Raw genomic sequence first — 12,473 nt, 5'->3', positions numbered from 1 at the left:
AGCAGAACAGTATTCCATTACATTCACATACCACAGCTTGTTCAGCCATTCCCCAATTGATAGGTATCCTCTCAATTTCCAATTCTTGCCAACCACAAAAACAGCTGCTATAAAAATTTTTGTACATGTGGGTCCTTTTCCCATTTTTATGATCTCTTTGGGATACAGACTTAGAAGTGAAAATGTTGGTTTTGTACTGTGGAACAAAAGCCTCTTGATATCGAGAACATCACATACACACACACACACACACACACACACACACACACACATACACACATACACACACCCCAACCCAAAACACTATGATCTAGTGAAGATTGCACTGGACATGTAGTCCTGCTTCAGATACTTACTGGCTCTATAACCCTGGGCATGTCAGTTTTCTACTCATAGATTGCATTGTCTCCACAATTTTGAGTGGGAATAAGAATAACTCTACCTCACAGACTTATTGTGAGGGCTGGATAGGATAACATATGTAAAGTACTTTGCAAACTTTGAAGCATCATATAAATGGTAGCTATTATTAGTAGCAGTACTTAGAAGGACAACATTTATTTGTAATCTTGTTTTCAAAAGTCTCATTTTGGGGAACCAAGATGGCAGAGTAAGAAGTAAGTTACTCTCCCCCTCCCTTATTGATCTCTGAAAGCCCAGAAGATATCACCCCAGGAAAAACCCTGGAACAGTTGAACCAGCAAACAAATTGGGTGCAGCAGTCTTACAACCCAGGAAGCTTAGGGGATTAATGGAAAAGGCCCCTCTTGCTCTGGGGGAGGGGGAGCAGTACAGAATGGGAGACATCCCAGCAAGTCAGTGGCAAGCCCCACCTCAGCATACCAGGGGGAGACCCTGAACCCCAGGGTGGTGGAGCAGGCAAGTGCCAACACCAGGACCCCCAAGTTCCTCTGTACAGTCAGGGAAACCTGTAGACAGCAGCTCAGAAAACCAATACATATGACGGTGTTCTCCAGTAGCCAAATCTCCCTGTGCCTCAGCACAACTTCAAGAGGTAAAGCTCCAGGCTGACAGACATCCTCCAGCAGCCAAACATATGAGTGCAAGGCTGAGGTGAGCAGGAGCCAAACATTCAAGTGCAAGGCCCAGGTGAGTAGGTGTCCCCCAGGGACCAGACTCCCTACCCCTACCCTGAGAGCTCCAGTGTTGTTGACCCCAGCCTAGCCCCAGGTAGAACGCTACAGCCTCCAACTGCTAGCACCTGAGGCCCCAGTATACAAAGCCAGTGACCAGGTCCCAGGGTCCCAGCACAAGAAGCTTGGGTCAGTGCCCTCTGCACTCCAGTGGGAGAGCTCAACTTTTTTTAAAAAAAAAGTCAGGAAATAAACACCATGAGCAAAAATAATAAATGGACAATGACCATAGATTCTTATTATGGGGACAGGGACAATTAAGGCACAAATTCAGAAGAGGACAACATTATCAATATACCCACATTCAAAACCTGAAAGGGGAATATGAACTGGTCTCAAGCCCAAAAAACCTTTTTGGAAGAGCTTAAGAAGGATTTTAAAAGTCAAATAAGAGAGGTAGAAGAAAAATTGGTAAAAGAAATGAGAGGTATGCAAGAGAGAGTCAATAGCTTGGAAAAGGAAAAACAAAAATTAACTATAAAAAAACAAGTCCTTAAAAAATACAATTGGCCAAATGGAAAAGGAGGCACAAAAATTCACTGAAGAGAAGAACTCCTTAAAAAGGAAAATGGATCAAACGGAAAAGGAGGCACAAAATCTAATAGAAGAAAACAATTCATTAAAAATTAGAATTGGGCAAATAGAAGCTAATGACTCTATGAGAGAGTGAGAATCAGTCAAACAGAAACTAAAGAATGAAAAAATAGAAGAAAACATAAAATACCTCATTGGTAAAACAACTGACCTGGAAAATAGATCCAAGAGACACAATTTAAAAATTATGGTCTACCTGAAAACCATGATAAAAAAGGAGCCTGGACAGCATCTTTCAGGAATTCATCTAGGAAAACTGTCCTGAGGTCCTAGAACCAGAGGGTAAAAAAGTCATAGAAAGAATCCACCGATCACCTCCTGAAAGAGATCCCAAACTGAAAATGTCAAGGAATATTGTAGCCAAATTCCAAAATTACCAGGTCAAAGAGAAAATTCTGCAAGCAGCCAGAAGGAAACACTTTAAATATCATGGGACCACAGGATTATGCAGGACATTGCAGCTTCTACCTTAAAAGACTGCAGGACATGGAATATGATATTCTGTAGGGCAAAGGAGCTTGAGTTACAACTAAGGATCAACTATCCAGTGAAATTGATCATAATCTTTCGGGGGAGGAGATGGACATTCAACAAAATAGGGGACTTCCAAACCTTCCTGATGAAAAGACCAGAGCTCAATAGAAAATTTTATCTTCAAATACAAGACTCAAGAGTGGCATAAAAAAGTAAATAGAACCGAAAAAAACCATGATGTTAATAAGGGCAAACTGTTTACATCCCTACAAGGGAATATGACACTTGTAAACTTTTGAGAACTGTATTATTATTACTCCATTTAAAAGGGGTATACAAAGACAGAGGGGGTGGGATAATTTGACTTTGATGTGATAATAAAAAATCTAATTAAGTGGATTAAGTGGATCTAATTAAGGGATTGTACTGGGAGAAAAGAAAAGGAGGCAGACAAGAGTAAATTACATCACATGAAAAGGCACAAAAACCTATTACACTAGAAGGAAAGAAGGGAGAGAGATGAGCATTGTTTGAACCTTACTTACATCAGACTTGGTTCAAGGGAATAACATAATCAGTTAGATATAGAACTCTAATTTACACTTTAGGAAGTAGGAGAGAAAAGGGAAAAGAAAATGGAGGGGGTGAATAGAAGGGAGGGCAGACTGATGGTGGTGGTAGTTGAAATAGATAGATCTTTGTTTAATTTGATTTAAAAAAAGAAAGAAGAAAACCAAATTACCAGCATCAAACATGAAAAGGGTGACTTCACCAATGAAGAGGAAATCAAAACAATAATTAGGAGCTATTTTGCCCAACTGTATGCCAATAAATTTGACAATCTTAGTGAAATGGATATTTGCAAAAATATAAATTGCCCAGAATAACAAGGGGAAATAAAATACTTAACCCCATTTCAGAAAAAGAAGTTGAACAAGCCATTAATGAACTCCCTAAGAAAAAGTCTCCAGGGCCAGATGGATTTATAAGTTAATTCTAGCAAACATTTAAAGAACATCTAATTCCAATACTATATAAACTATTTGGGAAAATAGGTGAAGAAGGAGTCCTACCAAATTCTTTTTATGATACAAATATGGTGCTGATACCTAAACCAGGAAAAGCCAAAACAAAAATTATAGACCAATTTCCCTAATGAATATAGATGAAGGGAACTAAAAAAAGAAATGCAAGGGAAGGTGACCTAGCTGTACCAGATCTTAATTTTTATATTTTAACCGGGAAATAATTTTTATAGCCAGTGTCTCTGATAAAGGCCTCATTTCTAAAATGTATAGAGAACTGAGTCAATTTATAAGAATACAAGTCATTTCCCCTATTGATAAATGGTCAAAGTATATGAACAGGAAGTTTTCAGAGGAAGAAATTAAAGCTATCTATCATCATATGAAAAAATGCTCTAAATCACCATTGATTAGAGAAATGCAAATCAAAATGACTCTGAGGTACCACATTACACCTATTGGCTAACATGACAAAACAGGAAAATGATAAATGTTGGAGAAGATGTGGGAAAATTGGAACACTAATGAATTGTTGGTGGAGTTGTGAATTGACTGAACCATTCTGGAGAGCAATTTGGAACTATGCACAAAGGGCAATAAAATTGTGCATATCCTTTGGCCCAGCAATACCACTTCTAGGTCTGTATCCCAAAGAGATCATAAAAACAGGAAAAGGACCCACCTGTACAAAAATATTTATACAGCACTTTTTGTGGTGTCAAAGAATTGGAAATTGAGGGGATGCCCACCAATTGGGGAATGGCTGAACAAGTTGTGATATATCAATGTAATGAAATACTATTGTGCTATAAGAAATGATGAGCAAGTGGACTTCAGAACAACCCGGAAAGACTTATATGGACTGATGCTGAGTGAAATGAGCAGAACAAGGAGAACATTGTACACAGTAACAGCCACATTGTTCAATGACTGACTTCGAAAGACTTAGCTCTTCTTAGCAATTCAAGGATCTAAGACAACTCCCAAAGACTCATGATGGAAAATGCTATCCACATCCAGAGAAAAAACTATGCAGTCTGAATACAGATGGAAGCATACTATTTGCTCCCCTTTTCTTTTGTTGGGTTTTTTTGTTTCTTCTTTCTTGTAGTTCCCCACATTGGTTCTAATTCTGGTTTACATCATGACTAATGTGAAAATGTGCTTAATATGAATGTTTAAGTAGAGCCTATATCAGATTGTATGCTATCTTGGGGAGGAGGAAGACATTTAAAACTCAAAATCTTATGGAAGTGAATGTTGAAAACTAAACATAAATTTTAAAAGTCTCATTTTGTAGATTCTGAGAAGCAGCATAGTGTAGTAGAAAGAATTCATTTTAGAGTCAGAAGTCCAAGTTCTATCACTTATAAGCTTTGTGACTTTGGCTAAGTTATTGGACCTTTGAGTCTCAGTTTCCCAGGGTACTGTGAATATTAAATGAGCTAATATTTATAAGACATTTTGTAATTGTAAACATTCAATACATGAAAACTTTAATATGTGTGTATACACATGTGTGTGTATGTGTGTGTGTGTGTGTGTGTATAAAATCACACCTCCTACCTACAGGTTGCTTGGAAACAGGAAGTCCTAGGTTCAAATCTGGCATTTACTAGCCATGTGATGCAAGTCTTTTAACCTCTTCAGGCATCAAACAATTAACTCCCTAGGACTTACTGACCAAGTCATAGAATGGGTTACCCATCTGGACTTCCCCAAGCCAAGAAAAGCACAGGTTTTTCATATATTCATGTGCAGTAACATGTCACACCTGAGAATTTGTTACTTGCTTTTGAAAGTGTAAGCAGACATTAATATTTGCACCAGCAGTTTGCATAGGAAATGCCAAATGTGATTCAGACTTCACAAAGAACCTCTTTTTCTCTTGTATTGACTATGGCAGAGGGAATGAAGAAACATAGTAGAACAGCAATTGTGATTTCAGATGAGTAAAAAGCACATCTCTGGAGGGAAGTTCCCTCTGCATTCAAAGATAATTGAGACATGCAGCAGAATGGACAGGATTAAAGAGATGAGGGCAAGCTCTGTGGGACTTTCCAGCTGTCTGAATAACACAAGAAGGGTGCAAAGAAAAAAGAATGCAAAGAGAAATTGATCAAAAAGATCCCAATTTAAGGTGAATTTATGGAGCTAGATGTCTACTTAATGAGGTTCTGAATTGCCATATTTTGGCCCCTGAAGAACACTATAAGGTGTCAAGATTTGGGCTAAAGAAATCACACCTCTGCATATTTGCAGTGAGTTGATTAAGCTACATAATAATTTATTAAGGGAAGGATTCAAGGCATAACATTTGCAGTTCAATCAAACACCAAGTTTGCAGGATTCCCCAACTCAGGAATCCACAGCTATTGGAACCACAGCAGCCCAGGATTAAGACAGCAATCACTACCTGGGAAGTCTCAAGAATAACTAGTGACAAACCTTAAGTGGATCAAAGATTTAAATGGCCTTGAAGAAAATTGCAGGGACCAGGGTTTTATCTAATTTGTAGAGCTATGAATCTGAGAAGTCACACTGAGTCAAGAAGCGTTTATGACATGTTTACTGCCTACCAGGCACTGTACTAAACTTTGGGAATACAAGTATGAGCAAAACAACTGCCCTCAAAGAGCTTACATTCTGCTGGGGAAGAAAACAAATAAAAAGAAACTGAAAAGGGTGTGGGGGAGGGGAGAGAAGTTATGAGGGGAAAAGAAGTCCAGAGAGTCAAAAGTAAAGCATGAATAGAAATCAAGGAGGGAACATGGCTGGCCTGGGCACTTCCCTAAAATGGAGGTTCCAGGAGGAACTGACAATAGGAGGAAAGGGCCATAGTGATGGAAGGGTCTTTCTAGGTGAGAAGACTGCTTGTACTGATGGAGAAAAAATACATGCACACACACACACATACACACACACATGAATGGAATAACATGTATACATATATACTACACCTACATATATGTATAAATATATGTGTATATGTGTGCATGCACATATATATATGTGTGTGTATATATGCATGCATATATAATATTTTAAAAACAAAATTAGATAATTTTTGTTTAATACTTTTTCCCATTTAATAGTGTTTTATTTTTTCCAATTACATGCAAAGGTAGTTTTCAACGTTCACTTTTATAAGATTTCAAGTTCCAAACTTTTTTCTCCCTCTTTCTTCTCCAAGACAACATGTAATCTGATACAGGCTATACATGTATAATCATATTAAACATATTTCTGCATTAGTCATGTTGTGAAAGAAGAATCAGAACAAAAGGGGAAAACCATGAGAAAGAAAAAACAGTAATAAAAAAGAGAAAATAATGTTTTACTCTGCATTCAGACTCCGTAGTTCTTTCTCTGGACGTGGACAGCATTTTCCATCATGAGTCTTTTGGAATTGTCTTAGATCATTGTATAAGTTTTAATTGATATCTTTTTTTTAAATCACCAGAATTTCTTCCAGTATCTCTCTGACTCCCCCTCCAAGGAAGCCATCTCATATAACAAATGATGTTTTTAAAGACAAAAAAAGAAAGAGGAAAATATTAGCATAACTGGTTAATACATAGAAAAAGCAATGCTTGTAGACTTTCACATGCAAAGGTGGGGTGGGAGCGTCTTCTCATATCTCTTCTTTCAAGCCATACTGTTCTTTACAATTTTACAACAATCACTTTTGAATTTTGTGTGTGGTTTTTCTATTTACATTGTTGTAGTCACTGTGTATATTGTTTTCTTGGCTTTACTTACTTTGCTCTGCATCAGTTAATGTAGATCTTTTCATGCTTCTCTGTATTCATTACACTTATCATTTCTTATACCACAGTAATATTCCATTACATGTACCCAAATTTGTTTAGCCATTCCCCAATCAATAGGCCTTTATTTTGTTTCCAATTCTTTGCTATCACAAAAAAATGCTGCTATCAATATTTTGTTGTATATGAGGAACTTCTTCTAATCTAATATCCTTGGAGTATAAACCTAGTAATGGAGTCTCTGGATCAAAGGGTATGGACATTTTAATCACTTTATTTGCTTAATTCCAAATAGCTTCCAAAATCATCATATTGATTCACAGCTCCACTAACAATGAGCCAGTGTGCCTTTTTTCCCCACACTACTTCAACATTGACTATTTTCATCTTCAGTCATCTTTGCCAATTTTCAGGTTGTGAGGTAAAGTGTTGGGATTATTTTGATTTGCGTTTCTTTTCAATTTTAAGAGATGAGTTTCTCTGCTAAAAAAAAAAAGTACGATTTTCCCACAAAGTTTATTAGTGATATGGATCATTCTTTTATGTGGTTGTTAATTATTTGCAATTCTTCTTTCGGTAACAGTTTATTCATATTCTTTGATCCCTGTGTATATTCTTTGTCCATAGTTGCCTTTTCCATTTGACTGGGAGCTCCTTGAAAGTAGGGGTTGTTTTGTTTACTTGTTTGGTTGGTTTTTGCCTTTCTGTGTATCCCCAAGGATTATAAGCAGGGAAACCAGGTAAGAGGTTACTATAGTAGTCCAGAGAAAAAGGAAATGAGTGACCAAAACAAATGGGATGCAGTATATGGATGGGAGATATGTTGTGGGAATAGAATCTATTGGACTTGCTGGATTATTGGAAATAAACTTCACAACATTAGATTGTGGGCTTCTAGAAGACAGAGACTGTTTTTCCCCCTTCCTTTGTATCCACAATGCTTTACATGGTACCTATCACATAGCAGGCACTTAATAAATGCTTATTGCCTTGATTACCTATCCTTACTTCCATCTTCTGTACATACATATATAACATATATACATACACGTATATTATACGTGTGTATCTGCTATACAATAGACATATATGTATAGCACACTGCTGGTATATTTGCTAATGCTTTCAAAAGCAAGTAATACATTCACATACACATATATTTCAATCTAAGATGTTTAGTGAGTTCTCTATGCTTTTCAAAAACAAATCTTCATTGAAACTATTTCCCTTCAGAATTTCATTCTTGAGAGTTTCCCATCCCAGCTTGTCTGGTATCCCTGTGAAGAGTGGAATTCTGTCTGCTCTCACTTGTCTACTATAGCCATTCAAATTTATGTTTCTCCCCTGATATGTATAAGAGAAGGTGGCCAAGACTGACATCAGAAGCCGTCTGCTTCAGCCTGTGAGCACTGTGGTTTTCATTTAACATTCTCACAGCTACTCTCCTACTATTGCTTTTCATGGTAATAAGGGGTACATCACTATCCAGTGATTTTCATGTGATGAGACTGTGTCCTCTGAGGGGAGTTTAGCAGCTTCCCACATCTTGCCTGAGCAAACGACCCATTGCCTAAAAAGCCATCTGTCAGTGACAGAGAAAGAAGTGGACTTCACGTTTGACTTCTCTGAAATTGAGCATCAATAACTAAGTTTGAGCATTCCAGGTCTACCCACTCTCCACTCAAATATAATCATGTTTTAGGAAGGATGCACACAGCAGACACGAAGTTTATACTCAAAAGCTCCCTTGCCCCTCAAAACCAAAAATAAATCCTCATCACCATTAACTTCTATTTATTACTATCCCCAAGTGACTGAACCCAGATAGAAGTCACTAAACCACATCAATTGAGTACACTACAAATTCATGTTACCTTTCCTCAACTGGGTCCTTACCAGGACACGACAATCTCTGTGCTCTTCTCTGGTCTACCCTCTACTAAACTCTTCCCAGAGACAGTTCTAAATCTATACCTCTCTCCTCAAGTACACAGCTCCACTCCAACCTCCGCTGCCCCTCAGCAGGGGGGCTTACCCTCTATGTTACTGAGAATATTCACAGTCAGTCAGTTTCACATCTTAGAACCTCTTTATTCTTCTCCAATTCTCTCCTCTGGGCTCAAAAGATCAGGTTTTCCCTTGAGCCCAATTCTTCCTGTCTGTAGTGAAAAAAGTGTTGTGTTTGGAGTCAGAGGACTTGGGTTTGAATTATATGTATCGACTCACTTTCTGCATGACCTTGGGAAAGTCACTTGCACCTTCTTAGCCTCAATTTCATCCTATGCAAAATAAGTGGTTTAGACTAGATGATCTCTAAAGTTCCTTCCAACTCTACAACTATGATCCCATGATATTATGAAACCCAGGACCTTGGCCCATTCATCATTCATTCTGTTTCTCTGGTCTTTCATTTTTAGTGTCTCCCTGACCTTGTCTGGAGTCTCATTGCATTAACTCCTTCCCCAGTGCTTGCATATATAGGCATTTTGAGCAGGTCTCTCTTATCCTTATAAACCTTCACTTGGCCCTTACATCTCTCCAAGGTATCACACTATAACTCTCTTCCTTTAGGTGCCAAACCCCCTGAAAGAATTGTCTCTACTTAGTGTCTAGACTTCTTCACCACCCACTCATTTCTCAAGTCTTTGAAATCTGCCTTCCAGCCTCATTCTACTGAAATTGCTCCCAAAGGTCACTGATGACCTCTCCATTGCTAGATCCAGTAGCCTTTATTCAGTCTTCATTTTCTTTTACCTTTCTGGAGCATCTGATATTAGTGACCACACCTTCTTTCCTTGTATCTTTCTCTGCTAATGTTCTCTCCTGGTTCTCTACATGATTATTCTTTCTTGGAGTAATTAATTGTTCCTTGTCTTCCTCCCATCCCTCGGTTGTGAATATCCCTAAAGGCTCTGTCCCCAGAACTGTTCTCTTCTCTCTCTAACCTCTCTCCGGGTGATTTTTATCTAGTCCCATTGGTTCAATTACCCAGTCTAAAGAGATTACTCTCAAGTATACCCTCAACTACTACTCTGAACTCTCATGCCTGTGGGCATCTCCGCTTGCATGACCTGTTGGCAGCTCAACTTCAACGGTCTAATGCTGAATTCATCATCAGCCCCCAAAACCTGCCCCTCCTCATAACTTCCTCATTTTTGTTGTTGATTCTAGCATCCTCCAGGACACCTAAGCACAAATACTCAGAGTCAGGTTGACTCTTCTGCCTTCATATGCAATTCAATGCAATCCAATTCCACACATATTTGTTAAGTGCTTGCTTTGAGCAAGGCACTATACTAGGCACTTGATCCTGTTCTAGTCAGGTTATCAGGCAATTTTAAGCACCTACTATGTGCCAAGCACTATGCAAAGCAGTAGGGAGACAAAGAAAGGCAGAAACAATTGCTACCCTCAAAGACTAATGTTCTGAAGGAATTTATTTCCAATAATTGACCTAGTCCTATAGATTCTATTTCCACAACAAATCTCGCTTTCATTTCTTCCACACATACTGCCTCTAATCTAGTTTTGCCACTCATTCTAATATCCTCTTAACATTTCCCTGCTGTTACTCTTCCCCCCTCTCTAAACAGTCTTCCACTTACTGGAAAGTAATATTCCTAATGTATCAGTACAGGGATTTTGCTCTCCTGCTCAAAAATGTTCAATGTTTCCCTATGGATTTTCAGATAAAAAGTCTTTTTTTTTTTTTTTCAGACTGGTACTTAAGGTCCTTCACCATCTGGTTCAAACCTACCTTTCCAACTTCATTTCATGTAACCTCACTTCATATACTCCATGTTCCAGTCCAATTAAATGATAAGCTGGTCCCCAACCCAGTTCATTTGGGATGGAAGATGGAGTTCCACTTGCACACAATTGGGCAAGTCCCTTAACATTTGGAGGCTTTGGAGGTTCAGTGTTTCTTCGTGTGCAAAAGGAGAGGAAGGAAACAAATGAACTCAGTGGTCCTTCCCAGATCTTCTAATCCTTCCAAGGTTTCTCTTGGTAAAAGACTGGGCCAAAGAAGACATCTCCTTCCCTTCTTGACAGAGATGGGGAGCTAGCTCTGTGGAGTGCAGATAATGGCAAGTTCTTTCAATGGATTGGTTGGCTTTGCTGAACTTTAATTTTTTCCTACTTTTTCATTTTTTGTTCTAAGGGATGGATCTTTGGTGCCTACCACAGGTAGGGGTACCCTGGAATATGTAGGTGACAAAAACAAATGATCACAATAAAATCTTATTTTAAAAAGACTATGTTTAAGTCTCAAAATGATGCCCTGGAGATGGAAGAAAAATTTTAGGATAATAGATCAACCAGAAAGTATTTAAATTACTGCATCCAAGTACTTGGCTAGGAGCTGGGGATGAGAGTGGCAATACAAAGAATAAATATGATGTAATACCCACCCATGGCATCTAATGTCTAGAGTGATCAGATTAACACAAAGGAAACAATTAGAGAGTACAGTAAGTACTCAATTTACTGACTGTAATTGCAATAGGAGTTTACAGAAGGACAAAGATCAGTATGAGCTGGGATAGCCAAGAGAGGCTTCATGGAGGAGGTGAAACTTGAGGAAAATTCTGAAGCGTGAGTAGAATTTAGATAAACAAAAAAGGAGGAGGGAAACCATTCCAGGCTGTCCCTATTCCTTGCTTGTTTGATTCATTAAAAAAGTGTTCTCACCTAGTCAAGGAACAAGAGCCAAATGAGGTGGTTTGAACTCCACTCATACCCAAAATACATTTCTTTCCTACCTGTATCCGTTGGAATTCCCAGGCTCAGCTCAGACAGCACGTCCTACATGAAGGAGCTGGTGCTTCCAACTTCAAAATTATTTTCAATCTGTTCTGTAGATGGGCAGATAGACAGATAGACATGTGTATACATACATGTGATAAAATGAGAAGAAAGAACTAGATAAATGTAAATTATTATTATTACTATTATTATGTATAGGTAAATTTTTATAAATAAGTATGTGAAAATTCTTGTTGATAAGCCTAATTAGTTCTCTATCTAGCAACTCTGAGACAGTGTCCGCATAAATGAGTGGGGAGAAGAAGACCAGCCTGCCTCTGTATTCTGAGGCCAAGCAGGGGCCAGGTAAACTCTCCAGTGTCCTCCCACCAGGGTAGCAACAGTTCTTAGCTAGATAGAGTAGCATATCTTTTGTGAGCAACTTGCCGCTGCTGCAGCTGTTGCTGTTTGGTCTTAGTTCTTGAAGTGATCCATTATGTTGGGAAGGTGATGCCATGACATGCAAGTGAATTGGATTTAAATGAGGGAGGGCTATGCAAAGTCACCAGACTCACTTTCACCTCTGGAGCCATCTGGGTCCAGTGGCCAGATATAGATCAGGACAACTGGAGATTGCTCAGGATGCAATGGGGAACCTTGGCCTTTTCAAGCTAAGGTTTTCAAAATGTCCCAGTTTGACTGAGGCAAAG

Source organism: Vombatus ursinus, unplaced genomic scaffold (assembly GCF_900497805.2).
Source record: "Vombatus ursinus unplaced genomic scaffold, bare-nosed wombat genome assembly UNPS02014789.1, whole genome shotgun sequence".
NCBI lineage: Eukaryota > Metazoa > Chordata > Mammalia > Diprotodontia > Vombatidae > Vombatus > Vombatus ursinus.
The sequence above is the reverse complement of the archived record's forward strand: the minus strand, read 5'-3'. Positions refer to the sequence as shown.